Raw genomic sequence first — 13,970 nt, 5'->3', positions numbered from 1 at the left:
CAACAAGAGAGCAAATAGAATTGAGAAGCTATGTTGGGAAAATTTAGGTAGAATTAGCTAGAGTCGGACACGACTGAGCGACTTCACTTTCAATTTTCACTTCCATGCATTGGAGAAGGAAATGGCAACCCACTCCAGTCTTCTTGCCTGGAGAATCCCAGGGATGGTGGAGCCTGGTGGGCTGCCATATCTGGGGTCGCACAGAGTCAGACACGACTGAAGGGACTTAGCAGCAGCAGCATCGGCTGTTGGTATTGGGCAGATGAGTCTGTTTCTCAGATGTAAACTTGTGAATCAAATTATAGTTTGGGGGAATCTTAAGATCATAGGTGGTAATTTAATTAAGTAAATGAGAATATCCTTCACAATTTCTTCCCTATTCTTACATAAATCAGGGGAATAATTCAGAAGTTATGCTTCAGATCTTATTTACACAACCTCTTCCTAACTCTAGTTGCAAACTTGCTATTGAGAAATCATACAAATAGGTTATTTAGCTCTTGACATTGGTTTACCTTGGATGTCTCTTCTTTGTTCCTCATTTATTTTGTATCTGGTCCTACCTCCCTGAGCCAAACGAGGGTCAGACTCTTATAATATACTTGCTTGGAAGGGACAAGAGAAATTCTACATGACTTAAATGAAATGTAAAAAAGCACACAAGAAAACTAGAAGAAAAATTCAGGACACTGATGATAAGGACTTCTTAACCTTAAAAGCAGAGAAAATTACACAAAAGGAAAGTTATTTGACTATATAACACAAATAAAAATAAAAACATAACAGTAAAACAATACACTTTGAAAGGGTTTGAAGTGAGTTATTGCAAAAATTAACATCCTTCTTATTTAAACACATCATTCAAATAAAAATAATACTGTAAATGTAGTAAGAAACTAAGAAAATGGCATGCTAATAATAAAAGATGAGATACTGATGTTTAATGTTTGAGAAATGTTGAATATTATTTGTGATGAAAAATAAATGCAAACACAAGAAAGAATTAACATCTTATACCTATCAAATTGGTAAATATTAAAATGATTGTCAACTCTGGCAGATATATATTGCTAAACCCTCTAATATATTGCTGGCTGGACTATAAATTAGTATAAATATTTATGCAAGCAAATTGGTAATATAAATCAAGATCATACTTATAGCAAAAGGGCAGGAGAGGGAGTGAGAGTGACAAGATAAGGGATGACAGTTTGAGTATAAAACTTTTTTTAACTAACACAATTCATAATGTATATATGGGAGGCTGGTAGGGCAGTCCACCAGAGATTTTGCTGCGTGACAGTCTGTAGTAGGAATTGAGAATAAAGAAGTAGGTAGCAAGCACACCTGGAAGCTTGTGCCAATGACTGCTTCAGTCTCCTAAGGGAGGGGAGATTGATAGATGAGTCAGTCCTTGAACCCATCTCTCAAAGATGCAAATGAGGACGGGAATGGGTGCAAGATGCAGATGCTATACCGTTGATGTCCATTTAAGTGACTGCATATCCTTTACTAGGGTTTGGTCTGGGGAAGGATACCCTTCTCATTATACCCATAACCTATATCTAAATAGGTCCATTTTGGAGAGGTACTCTTAAAAATATATAAGGGGCAGGGCACAATGGTGTTATTATTAACTCTTCCTTTATTTAAAGAGTCACTAAGTTGTGTTAATTCTACCTCCTATGTTGAAATTAGATCACTTAAGGGATAACTGTGTGTTCTACATGAGGTGCAGAACTGGCTGTACTCTGTACAAAAACCACTTTTTCTTGACAAAATCTGATGACGTCAATTTGTAGAACTGACCCAAAAGGTAATTACTATGGATATATAACCATTATATTTTAGAAGTATACTTCGATATATGGCAAAACCAATACAATATTGTAAAGTTAAAAAATAAAATTAAATTTAAAAAATTAATTTTTCCTGAAAATATGATTTATAAAATATTTACATCTTTTGAAGTATTTTTCTTATTTACTCACTACACACTCCCCTACTAATTTTGTAGGATTTATTATATATTTAAGATTAAAAGTTCATGGTAAAAATAAAAAAAAAACAAACCAACAATATTTTTTCAATTTTAAGAAATTAAGAAAATGCCAAAGGAAAAAAAAAACCTTACTTTTGTTTAATGCTTATGAGGGTAAATACAATGATGCATGTTAAGTATTTCATTTAAAGAGTGACAGAAGTCAGTCCATCCACTGGGTTGTTAGCTTACTGTCTCCTCACCCATGAATCTTTTGTGACAAGAAATTAATATATTTGACTGAATATGTGTCAAAGAAATGATGGACAGTGAGTTCAGGAGGGTTTGGCTGATTGGGACTGTCAGACACCAAGTGAATTAACTGACTTGATGTTCTTGGGGTTGAATGAAAACATTGTTTTGAGACAGCATAGACATTCTCTAGGTTATGTCCAAGGAGATCTCTAGTCTAGTTGCCAGACAGCCAGATTCCATTCCAGATACTCAAAATGTTACCACCAGCACACTTGAAACAGTTATTTTTCCTTTGATTGGATTAGGGCAGATTCCTGTCCTAGTTGCTTTCTGGCAACTTGAAAGTTAGTAACTCAAACTAGGCACATCAATTTTTTTTGGTTCCCCCAGGTAAGGTGGATGAAGCAACCCTCATTCAGTACAATCTTCAATCAGTAGCTTGTTTTCTCTCACTCTGAAATGCCTTTCACCCTCCCATCTTTTTTTTTTCTTTCTTTTTTAATGCTTAGAATGCCATACTATTAACACTTTGATGGGGAACACGTGTACACCCATGGCAGATGCATGTTGATGTATGGCAAAACCAATACAATATTGTAAAGTAAAAATAATAATAATAATAATAAATTTTAAAAAAAGGCAAACAAATTTGGACTCTTGTCTACATTATTCCATCACAATGCTTATTTCTCAGGCTTCACTTTATTTTCCTATCAAATACAATAAAATAAGCAATCACACACTTAGAGCTCTATTACCCACACACAAGAGGTTATATTCATCAAATGGCAAATTTCTAAAGTGACCAAGTTAGCCATTAATGCTGTACAGTCCCTGACTATGCTTTTTCATTGTCTTCAAACCAAAGATAACATGAATCCCCCACATACAGAGGGGCACATTTATTGCTTCAACACTCTATGCAGGGCTATCTTCACCTCCTAGTTCTTGAGGCTGTAGATGAGAGGGTTTAACAAGGACGTGATCACACTGTACTGAATGGAGACCACTTGCTCCAACATGGAGTCCGAGAGAGGGGCCATGTACCTAAATAAGGCTGTCCCATAGAATAAAAGCATCCCAGTGAGGTGGAAGGAACATGTAGAGAAGGCTTTGCCTTGACCCCCAGCAGAAGGGATGCTTATGATGGCAGAGATTATTCTAGAATAAGAGAAAAGAATCAGGGGAAATGTCACAAATCCTAACAATGCACATGGCCCAGCAAGAAGGGCCTCATTGGCAGTAGGATCAGGGCAAGACAGAGGGAAGAGTGAAGGCAGCTCACAGCAGAAGTGAGGGATGACACTGGGGCCACAGTGAAAAGACTGTGTTGTACGTGAAAAGACTGTCTGGCAGCGAGTTTAGGAACCCCACTGCCCAAGCTGCAGTCAGCTTCCCAACACACAGAGGCCTGTTCACAATCACACTGTATAGCCGAGGGCAGCAGACGGCAGCATAGCGGTCATAGGCCATGGCAGAGAGCAGGCAGGCCTCTGTGCTCCCAGAGAGTATGCGGAAGAAACTCGGGACCAAAAGAAAAGATAGTTTTCTTTTGAGTTAACAAGTTCTCCAGCATCTTGGGCATGGTTATTGAAGAAAGGGAGAGATCCAGAAATGACGGGTGACCTAGGAAGAAGGACATGGGTGTCTTAAGGTGAGAATCAGTTCTGATCACCAGGATCATCACCAGATTCCCCATCACAGGCAGGAGGTATATCACCAGGAACATTGCAAAAAGCATGTTCAGGATCTGGGGATTTCTGGAAAATAACATGAAGACAAATTCAGTAATGATGGTGAGATTTTTCATGATTAGAGATGCCCTAAAAAGAAATATAATGCAGTTGAGTCATTCCAGGTGAATAGGACTGCCTCCCCTGTGAAAAATGTAACTTAACAGCTTAAAGGTATAAATAAAAACTATGAAGTCAAGGAGTTTCCCTCTTTGTCACACTCGGCACCCCCCATCACTACTTCAACTCTGGAGGCATGCAGCCTTCCAAAGTTCACCCCCCATAATTGCTTCTTTAATTTTTAATACTCATTTACTCAGGAAATATTTAATAAGCATCCAAGTACTGGGCACTCTACCAGATCCCAAGGATAGAAAGTTGCACGTGGCATGATTGCTGCCCTTAAAGAAATATAATTTAACAGGGGCAGACAGACATGTAAAGAAGCAAAATAAAGGCTATAATAACATAATGCACAGGATACAGTGCTGGTACAAATGTGAATCAATCATCTCTAGATAACATGGCAAACCTTCAAAGAAGAGGTAAAAATGCTTAAGCCTGACTGAAATTTACTCCACTATGGAGATAAAATGGAAGATGGCATTCCAGGCAGAGGAAATGATGTGATCAAATACAAGGAGACATGTGCTGATAGTACATCTCTGAGGAACTTCATCAGCTTCGTTTGGGTGGGTACAGGGTGATGTCAGGAGGCATGTAATACCAATATGTGGGTCATGTGATCAGATTGGTAGTTTAGAAATATTCACCCAGTGGACATGTGGAAGATGAACGATGGAGCGTATAGTCAGGGCAATTAGCTCATCTATTCAGTACACACGTACTGAGTACCTTCTATGTGCCAGGCATGCTTCTAGACCTAGGGTGCATCATTAAACACATCAGAGTTTACATTCCAGTCAGGTGAAACAGATAAGAAATAATAGGTGTAATAATAAATAAGTATAATGTGTTAGAAGATGCTATGTGCTGTTTAAAATTATAGATCAGGGAAAGGGAGATTGTTAATGGAATAGAGGAAGGCAGTGAGGTTTACAACTTAAAATAGAGTAGTCAGGGAAGGACTGAGACAGTGTCACTTGAACAAAAATTTGAAGGAAGTGAGGTTGTAATCCATAGGAACATCTGTTGAAGGAGAATTGGGAGAGCATTGCACCAGCCCTGGCTAGAGATGATAAGGGGTTAACAGAGGCTGCAGCAATGAGGGCAAATGAGAGGAGACATATTCGAAAGACATCACTGTGCTGTGCTTAGTCGTTCAGTCGAGTCCAACTCTTTGAGACCCCGTAGAGTGTAGCCCGCCAGGCTCCTCTGTCCATGGGGATTCTCCAGGCAAGAATGCTGGAGTGGGTTGCCATGCCCTCCTCCAGGGGATCTTCCCAACCCAGGGATCGAACCCAGGTCTCTCGCATTGCAGACAGATTCTTTACCAGCCAAGCTACCCAGAAAGCCCGAAAGATATCATTAACTGTATTCAAAACGATTTCAAGTATTCCCTGGTGATCCAGTGGTTAGGACTTGGTACTTTCACTTTCAGGGCCCAGGTTTGATCCTTGGCACAGCCAAAAAAACCCCCCCAAAAACAAATAAAAAAGAATTTCATCATCAATTCAATGATAGGATAAAAGAATAATAATAAAAAAAAGATTCTCAGGTTTCTATCTTTGGTGACTGAGGGGTCTCATTTATTAAAATAGGTGACCCAGGAAAAGCAGCATGTTTGAGGGAAAGAGGATACTCAGTTTTGAGTATGTTGTGTTTGATGAGCCTGTGAGACAGTGATGAGACATTCAGGAGGCACTTAGAGCTAGAGTCCTGAAGTTCAGGAAAATTATTTGGGCTGAATATATGAGTAAAAGAATCATTAACAAACTTAGCCACTGAGAGCCCAATCATAAGAGAAGATGCACCCTAGGACAGAGTTTCATATAACAGAAATTTAATGAAATTAGAGGAAGAGAAACTCACAAAGGGTCCCTGAGCTTATTCAGCATGGTCAATCATGGATCTCTCTGCTCTGAAGGGTCCATTGGAGGTCATGGAGCCCAGTGCCCTCTGTTTATAGGTGAGGAGACCGAGGCCCAAAGATGAGAAGTGACCTATATAGCCTCTTCCTCCAGCTCCACCACTCAGCAACCACGCCCCTGTGCCCCCCACTGGGCCCCACATCATTCCTGCTTCTCTTTCTCTGCCTATCCTGCCAAGAGCCTTCACATCTTAGCTCAAAGGTCATTGATGTCAGGAGCTGCGTAAGGCATTACTGACAAAATGGAGGCACGGCCCCAACCCCATCTCCTCATCTTGCAGGCACGGCCCTGGGATGAAGAAGTTAGGCCTTGTGATTCTGACTTGTTCTTTCCTTTCTTCGGTTGAGTTGGCTGGAAAGAATGTTAAGGTGCTTGAGAGAAGCATGAAAAAGCACAAAGCCTTCTACAGTTGTGCCCAGAAAATAATCTATAAAATAACCATTGACATTTGTTCAAGGATCTTTACAAAGAATGTCCCAGGATGAGCACATAGGCTGCAGCTTGAGGCCATGGGAAGGATTGTTTTCTGAGACCTGTTTGTGAGGGAAATATTTATAGCAAAAGTAGTTTGCTGAGTTTAGGGTTTAGGAATAATTAAGAATAGCTAGAAGCCTTTTTAGGAGATAGTGATCTTAAGATGCTAGGGGCAAACAGGATTTAGAAAGATAAGAAATAAACTGAGGAATGTGGCATGAGTTACAATGTAATCACAAGTTAAGTATAGGATACACAAGAGAAAGTAGATAATAGATAGTAAAGCCGATTCTGAGAGAATCGCTGAAGCAGGAACTCTGTTTGAAGGACAACAATGATTTCTGGAGACAATAAATCTGGGTGGGGAAAACTAAAAATGTCAAACCTCTGACCTAATGCTTTTGTCAAAGTATAAAAGAAAACCTGAAGCTTGAAATAAACATGTAGTTCCATACTATGAATCAGGGGCTACATCATCATCCACAGACACCGCTCACCCCTTCATGCTGATTCCCTGGCTGCTGGAGCTGGACTCCGGCACATTTCCTCAGGGAAGTCTCTGCTGCTGACACAGTAACTTTTTTTGGGGGGTGGGGGATATACTTGTTTCTCATTTATTATGCTTATTATAGCTGTAAAAATAATACCTTTTTAGACTATGCAAGAAAGATTTTCCCAATCTCCCTCAGCCTGTCCCCACCCCTGCAGACTATCTCTGTCGTATTACCTTGCTTTGTCTTCACAGCACATGCCAGTATTTGGTATTTTTTAATATACTGATTATCAATTTTCTTTTCTACTGAAATGTAAACTCAAAGATTTGGTCTGTTGTGGTCAACACTCCATCTCTAGCACTTAAGAGAGTGCCAAGTGCCCAACATATAAAAAGGGCTCAGTGTATATATGTTGAGTGACTGAATGAATTTGTTTCACATCTATCTAATTTTTGAGTAAGTTCTATGAAGACAGTGACTATGTCAGTATATTCATCATTATCTCCTCAGAGTTCAGCACAGTGCCTGGCACTTAGTAGGTACATCAGTTCAGTTCAGTCGCTCAGCCGTGTCCGACTCTTTGCGACCCCATGAATCGCAGCATGCCAGGCCTCCCTGTCCATCACCAACTCCCGGAGTTCACTCAGACTCACGTCCATCGAGTCAGTGATGCCATCCAGCCATCTCATCCTCTGTCGTCCCCTTCTCCTCTTGCCCCCAATCCCTCCCAGCATCAGAGTCTTTTCCAATGAGTCAACTCTTTGCATGAGGTGGCCAAAGTACTGGAGTTTCAGCTTTAGCATCAGTCCTTCCAAAGAAATCCCAGGGCTGATCTCCTTCAGAATGGACTGGTTGGATCTCCTTGCAGTCCAAGGGACTTGCACGAGTCTTCTCCAACACCACAGTTGAAAAGCATCAATTCTTCGGCGCTCAGCCTTCTTCACAGTCCAACTCTCACATCCATACATGACCACTGGAAAAATCATAGCCTTGACTAGACGGACCTTAGTTGGCAAAGTAATGTCTCTGCCTTTGAATATGCTATCTAGGTTGGTCATAACTTTCCTTCCAAGGAGTAAGCGTCTTTTAATTTCATGGCTGCAGTCTCCATCTGCAGTGATTTTGGAGCCCCCAAAAATAAAGTCTGACACTGTTAGACACTACTACACTACTACAGTACTAGTGTAGTAGTAGTACTACTACTACACTATGTAGTAGGTCCATAGTAAAGGCTTATAAAATAAACATATAAAAACACCACAAAGCTAGATTTTACATAAGCTTGTTCTACGGCGGAGCCTGGTGGGCTGCCGTCTGTGGGGTCGCACAGAGTCGGACACGACTGAAGCGACTTAGCAGCAGCAGCATAGAAAGCATTAGACACTCAGTCATGTCTGACTCTTTGTGACCTCATGGACTATAGCCTGCCAGGCTCCTCTGTCCATGGGACTCTCTAGGCAAGAATACTGGAGTAGGCTGCCATTTCCTTCTCCACGGAATCTTCCCAATCTAGGGATTGAACCCAGGTCTCTTGCATTGCAGGCAGATTCTTTGCCATCTGAGCCACAGGGTAAGCCTTATACTATATATAGGAGGTTATAAAAATATTTTTGATTATTAAGTAAAACAATTAATGAAATGAATAATCATATGATCCAGAGGCAACCCCACTGGTGAGACCATAGGTTGCCCTGGCAGTGAGATGTCACATACACTCTATGGCCTGGTTAGGAAGGAGCTCTTTGAAGGAGGGAGTTAGTTTGAGGTCTCTGTGGCTTTCTTGAATGGATGGTAATGGGCCTGAACAGAGTCAGAGGATCTTGATGGGATTCTCAGCTACTCTGCAGGCAGTCAGACTTTGGGCAAGGGGGTAAATCTGAATCTGAATCTCTGTTTTCTTATTTGTGTTATCTACCAAGGTTTACATGATGAACTATATAGAAATAGGCCTTAAAGTCTGGTCCTAATACCAACAACTGTTGGTTTAATTTGGTAACTTAGTATTTGCCAGTTCAGGGAAGACTGGTTACACTGTTGGAAAAAAGAGGGATAACAACACATCCTTAATGGAATAAAATTGATTGCAAAACAAAAGCAATTTACTAATGTATGAACACTATTTCAGACAAGAACTAACATAAGTAGCTCATGATCTTTAACAAGTCAATTGATTTTTCTTAGTTTAGTCTAAGCATACTGCTGGGTACAGGGAGGTCTCTCCAGTTTTTACCTAACACATTTTGTTTTCATTGTCATCTCAATATTTTAAAATTTCCCTATTCCTCTATAGTATTTACACTTTGGGGTTCATCATCTAGCATTGAATGACTCCAGAAGCTTTCTGTGACCTGTCCATATGCCGGTTCTCTCTGCCATGGTTTCTAGCTGCTGCAATTCTTTGGACAAAATTTAAGTGGTGAAGGATGACTAGCCTAAACTCCTAGGCATATACTAGAAAAATATATGGGAAACCTCTGCTCTACTTGTAAATTGAAGCCAGATGATGATAGTGTTCTACATCCACTTAAATGGAAATTAGCTACTTTAAATTCTAATATCCAGTGTTGGCAAGATTTGGTGAGTCATATATGATCTTATACCTTGTTCATTATATTATATTTGGTACAATAATTTTGGCATGTGAAATCTAAATTCTCTCTTTTGGAAATTTGTCTTAAATAATTCAAAGGAGAGGAATGACAATGTGCGAAAATTATATTCGGGGTTATTTTCAAGACAATAATTCAAGATCAATCTAAAAGATCAACTGACTGGTGAATAGCTACTCTATTGTTGTAGAAACAAATGCAGAATATTACCTAATGATTAAAATAATAATTATAGGGGAGAGACAGAAACAAAATATTCATGATATCTAGTAAAAAGATCAGAATACCTGATTAGTATGAATTCATTAAATTATGTAAAAATATGCATATAATAGGGGCTTATGTAGAGTTAACAGTGGAAAAATAAATAGCTGAGTGAACTATTGTCATGATTTTGCCTTTTTAACAACATGGTTTTTATACTTTTAATGAAAAATATCTTTATGGGGATAACAAGCAATCCACATTCTACCCTTTTGCTTCAAACTCAGCAATTAATTAAGCCAAATTCCAACAAAATATATGCATCTCCTCTTCCCACCATATTTCTGCCTTTTATAGTCTCAAACAAGACGGAACTTGGTCTGAGAAGCCATTTCTTAAGAAGGTGTCTTAGAGGCTCAGCTGAAGAATGGAAATGGCTCAAGTAGTTTGGTTTTTCTATTAGTATATTTACTAATTAGTTTTGTATGTTTACTATTAGTACTGTATGTTCCCTACCAGATCCTTAATCCCAAATTTGTGGTCTAGGAGACATTGCTGGAGGATTTGGTCCTGAGGCCAAAGGCTGAAGGCTAGTGAAAAGTCCCTGGTAGAAAAGGAAAGAAAGGGAATTCCCTGGTCAGAAAACTAGGATTCCACAGGCCTTGTAGCCAAAAAAAAAAAAAAAAAAAAGTATAAACAACAGAATCAATATTTTAACAAATTCAATAAAGATTTTTAAAATATACATATTTTAAAAAGGAAAGAAACAAGCTTTTGAAGGGAAGAGAACGTCTGGAAGCGAAGACAAGAGGAGCAGTGCTCTTGTGGAATAGGAAGAAAAGGATATCAAAGATTTTCTCTCTTCTCCTTTTCTCATGCTAGTTGCAGACTTTGCTCCCTGAGCAAATCTTTGTAGCTACAAGCCATTTAGGCTTTTAGATAACGAAAACTTTCAAAAAATTTTGTTTTGTGACAAGAATGAAAAGGAGAGTTACAGATTTTGTTTTGTTTCTGAAAAATTCTAAGGAGCTGTGCAATTTGGCTGTGCTTTCTACAGATTTGGTCTTGCTTGGAGATGGGGCCCTGAACTACAAAAAGGGTTAGTCACTGTCTTATCCAGCTCTTTGCAACCCCGTGGACTGTAGCCTGCCAGGCTCCTCTGTCCATAGGATTCTCCAGGCAAGAATACTGGAGTGGGTTGCCAGTTCCTTTTCCAGAGGATTTTCCCAACCCAGAGACTGAACCCAGGTCTCCCACATTGCAGGCAGATTCTTTATTGTCTGAGCCACCAGGGAAGCCCATGAACTAAATGTCCTCTCAAATTACTTTCAGCTTAAGATTCTGGCATTTAGCTAGGAAATCTTCCATCAGAGACTATTCCAAACTCACTGTTACTACCCATAATTCAAAAATGTTCCATTCAGCTGCCCACCCAGAAATTATAGCTCCCTCATCCAATCCATCTCAAAGGAATTATAAACTTCATTTTGTAAGTGAAGGGAAAGGACAGATTATGGATTAATAAAGTGACAAATTACTCAAGCTTGTAAATATTTCATCCCAGATCTGTCATGGCCTGCTTCTGTGAATTTGGCAAGGCACTTTTTGCTTCTTCTTCTTCTTAAACTCAGTTCTCCCTAATGTGCAATGAAAGGTCTGGAACAGTTGCCTAGTAAGATCCCTCACATCTGGTGGGTTGGGGACTGAGAAGGACTGTGGAGTCTCACTCTAACTTGCCTTCTGTGTCACTTTGAAAGATGAATGATGTAGGATGCTCAAAGAACTCAGGTTCCAGGAAAAGCTGTTGTTTTTTTTCCCCCAACAAGTTGAAAACTGTGTTCAATGCAAATAGTCATCTTATGTTTAGTTTTGGATAAAGACTAAAATGTTGGGATGCATGGGCTCTGGTTTGAGTCCGTACCTGTTAAGAAGCTTTAGCCATCCTCCTTTTCTTCATTTTTCTTCCTCTTTTCTCTCTTTGGGTTCTAAGGAGGGCTCCTGGCCAGTTTGTATGACTTCTATCATTTTCTCTAACCTTTTTCTACTTGGTATCCATATGCCAGGCTGGAGTGAGAGGAAGCAATGAGGGCCCCAGGGAGCTGGGAATTAATCTGTACTCATGGGAAAACAGCAGTAGTCAGTCATTTGGACCCCTGGCTTTCCTGCCACTATTGTGGGAGGGCTTGTAAACCCTTCTGCTAGCCAGAGAGCAGCCTGGGGCTTCCTCAGGTTTGACAAAACTTGACCTTAATGTGCACTTACAGGCATACATACTCCTACCCACACTCTCTCACTTATATGCAAACAAATAAGCCTTACTTTTAGAATTCTATGAATTCTTTTAGAATGCTTTTAGAATTCTAGAAACCTTACTTTTATTCTCCACAGAATTCTATGGAGCATAAAGGATAGCATGGATCATTTTATTTCAATCTCCAACCTGATGCATGAGTCCCATACAGCATCTCCCATTAAGTGACCATTCACTTCTGTTTGAATTTCTTCAGGAACTCTATTACACCAGTTTAAGTTTCTTTGCCATAATCCTGCCCCAAATTTTGATATTGCATTACCTATGTGACCGTTTCCACAAACACCTAAACAAACTTTAGTATCTCTTCTTAGAAACAAAGCAAAATCAAAGGCAAGAAGCAGAAACAAAAAACCCCTCGACTTTCCTCAAACCTACTGCTGCTCCATTTTCTCAATCTCCTTCACAGTAAAACTTCTCAACAAAGTTATCTATGGTTGCTCTTTGCTCATTCTTTCCTCATCTTATTCCAGCTAGCTGAAACTTCTCCTGTCAATATTGCCAACAACTTCCAAAGTCAATGTTGCAAAATCCAATGGTAACTTTTCTGTTTTCTTCTTCTTTGAATTTTCAATGGCAGCCAACACAACTGACCTCTCTATACTCCTTGTAGCATTCTCTTTCCTCCGATTTTGTGACACAAAGATTCCTGATTTTGTTTCTTGCTTAATGGCTGCTACTCCTGTTTCTCTTGTTGGGTCATTCTCAACTTGAGCTATAAATTCTGGAGTGCTCCAGAGCTAATTCCCAGAACCTTCTCTTCCTTTCATTTTCCTTAGATGTTCTGTGCTAATCTTATATCTCAAAATACCACATATACCCCCAAATATTAGCCCTGATCTCTCCCTAGACCATTAACTTGACATTCAACTTGACTTTCCACTTTGATGTCTAATAAGCATCGTAAGCAGTTTAGCCAAAATGCAACACACCAACCAGCAAAACTAATAAAAATCAAATCCTTAATCTTCACCCTCCTAATATGCAATTCTCCCAGTCATGCTTATTTTAGTAAACGATGTTAGATCTATCCACTTGCTCAAGTGAAAAATTTAAGACTTATCCAAGATGACTGCAGTGAGGTAGGAAGTACAGATGAAGAAATCCTTACTTCTGCTTTGTGATGAAGCTGATGCTCACAATGGTAGACACAATGTAGGCATAGAAAGGAGGACAGTTCCACGGTTACATATGACGTAAGACCAGGCCAGGGCAGTTAGACTGGTGGAGATATTAGAGCAAGCCAGAGGGAAGAGAGAGGGCAGCTCACAACTGAAGTGAGCGATAGTATGGGTCTCACAAAACTCTAAATTGGCAGCTCCAAAGATACTGATGCAATCATCCAGAAAGTCCAGGCCCCATGAGGCCAACAGCAGTCCCACATAGAGCTGGTTTCTCCTCACCTGACTCAATAACAGAGAATGACAAATGTCAACATAGTGGTCCTGGGCCATTGCTAAGAGCAGGAAGGATTCAGTGCCCTCAGAGGCAAATACCAATGTGGGCCACAACCTGCTACTAAGACTGCTTCCTTTTCAGACAAGAGATTTTCCATAAACTTGGGCACTGAGACTGAGAAGTAGCAGATGTCCAGGAAGGAGACATAGGTACATGGAAATGGTAATCAGCACTGATCAGCAGAAGCATCACCTGATCCTTCATCAGGGTTAGGAAGTAAATCCCCAGGACTAGCACAAGAGCACAGCCTGGATGTGGGGGTCAGCAGACAGCCCAAGGAGAATGAACTGGGTGATGGTTGTTGTGTTTTTCCACAGTCAAAAAGAGGAAACTTACCTTGGAAAAAATTAGTGTTTCAAAAAACTCATTTTTTAAACTATTTCCTCTGGGTCTTAAATCC

The 13,970-nt window shown here is 39.9% G+C and overlaps 1 pseudogene; it reads right to left on the bottom strand.

Moving 5' to 3' along the window:
• Window positions 1-3,177: 3,177 nt before the first annotated feature.
• On the bottom strand, window positions 3,178-4,046 carry LOC133248665 (olfactory receptor 8S1-like; annotated as a pseudogene).
• Between the last annotated feature and the right edge of the window lie 9,924 nt (window positions 4,047-13,970).

This window comes from Bos javanicus, chromosome 5, assembly GCF_032452875.1.
Source record: "Bos javanicus breed banteng chromosome 5, ARS-OSU_banteng_1.0, whole genome shotgun sequence".
In the NCBI taxonomy this organism is placed as follows: Eukaryota; Metazoa; Chordata; class Mammalia; order Artiodactyla; family Bovidae; genus Bos; species Bos javanicus.
This window is presented reverse-complemented; position numbering and strand designations above follow the sequence as displayed.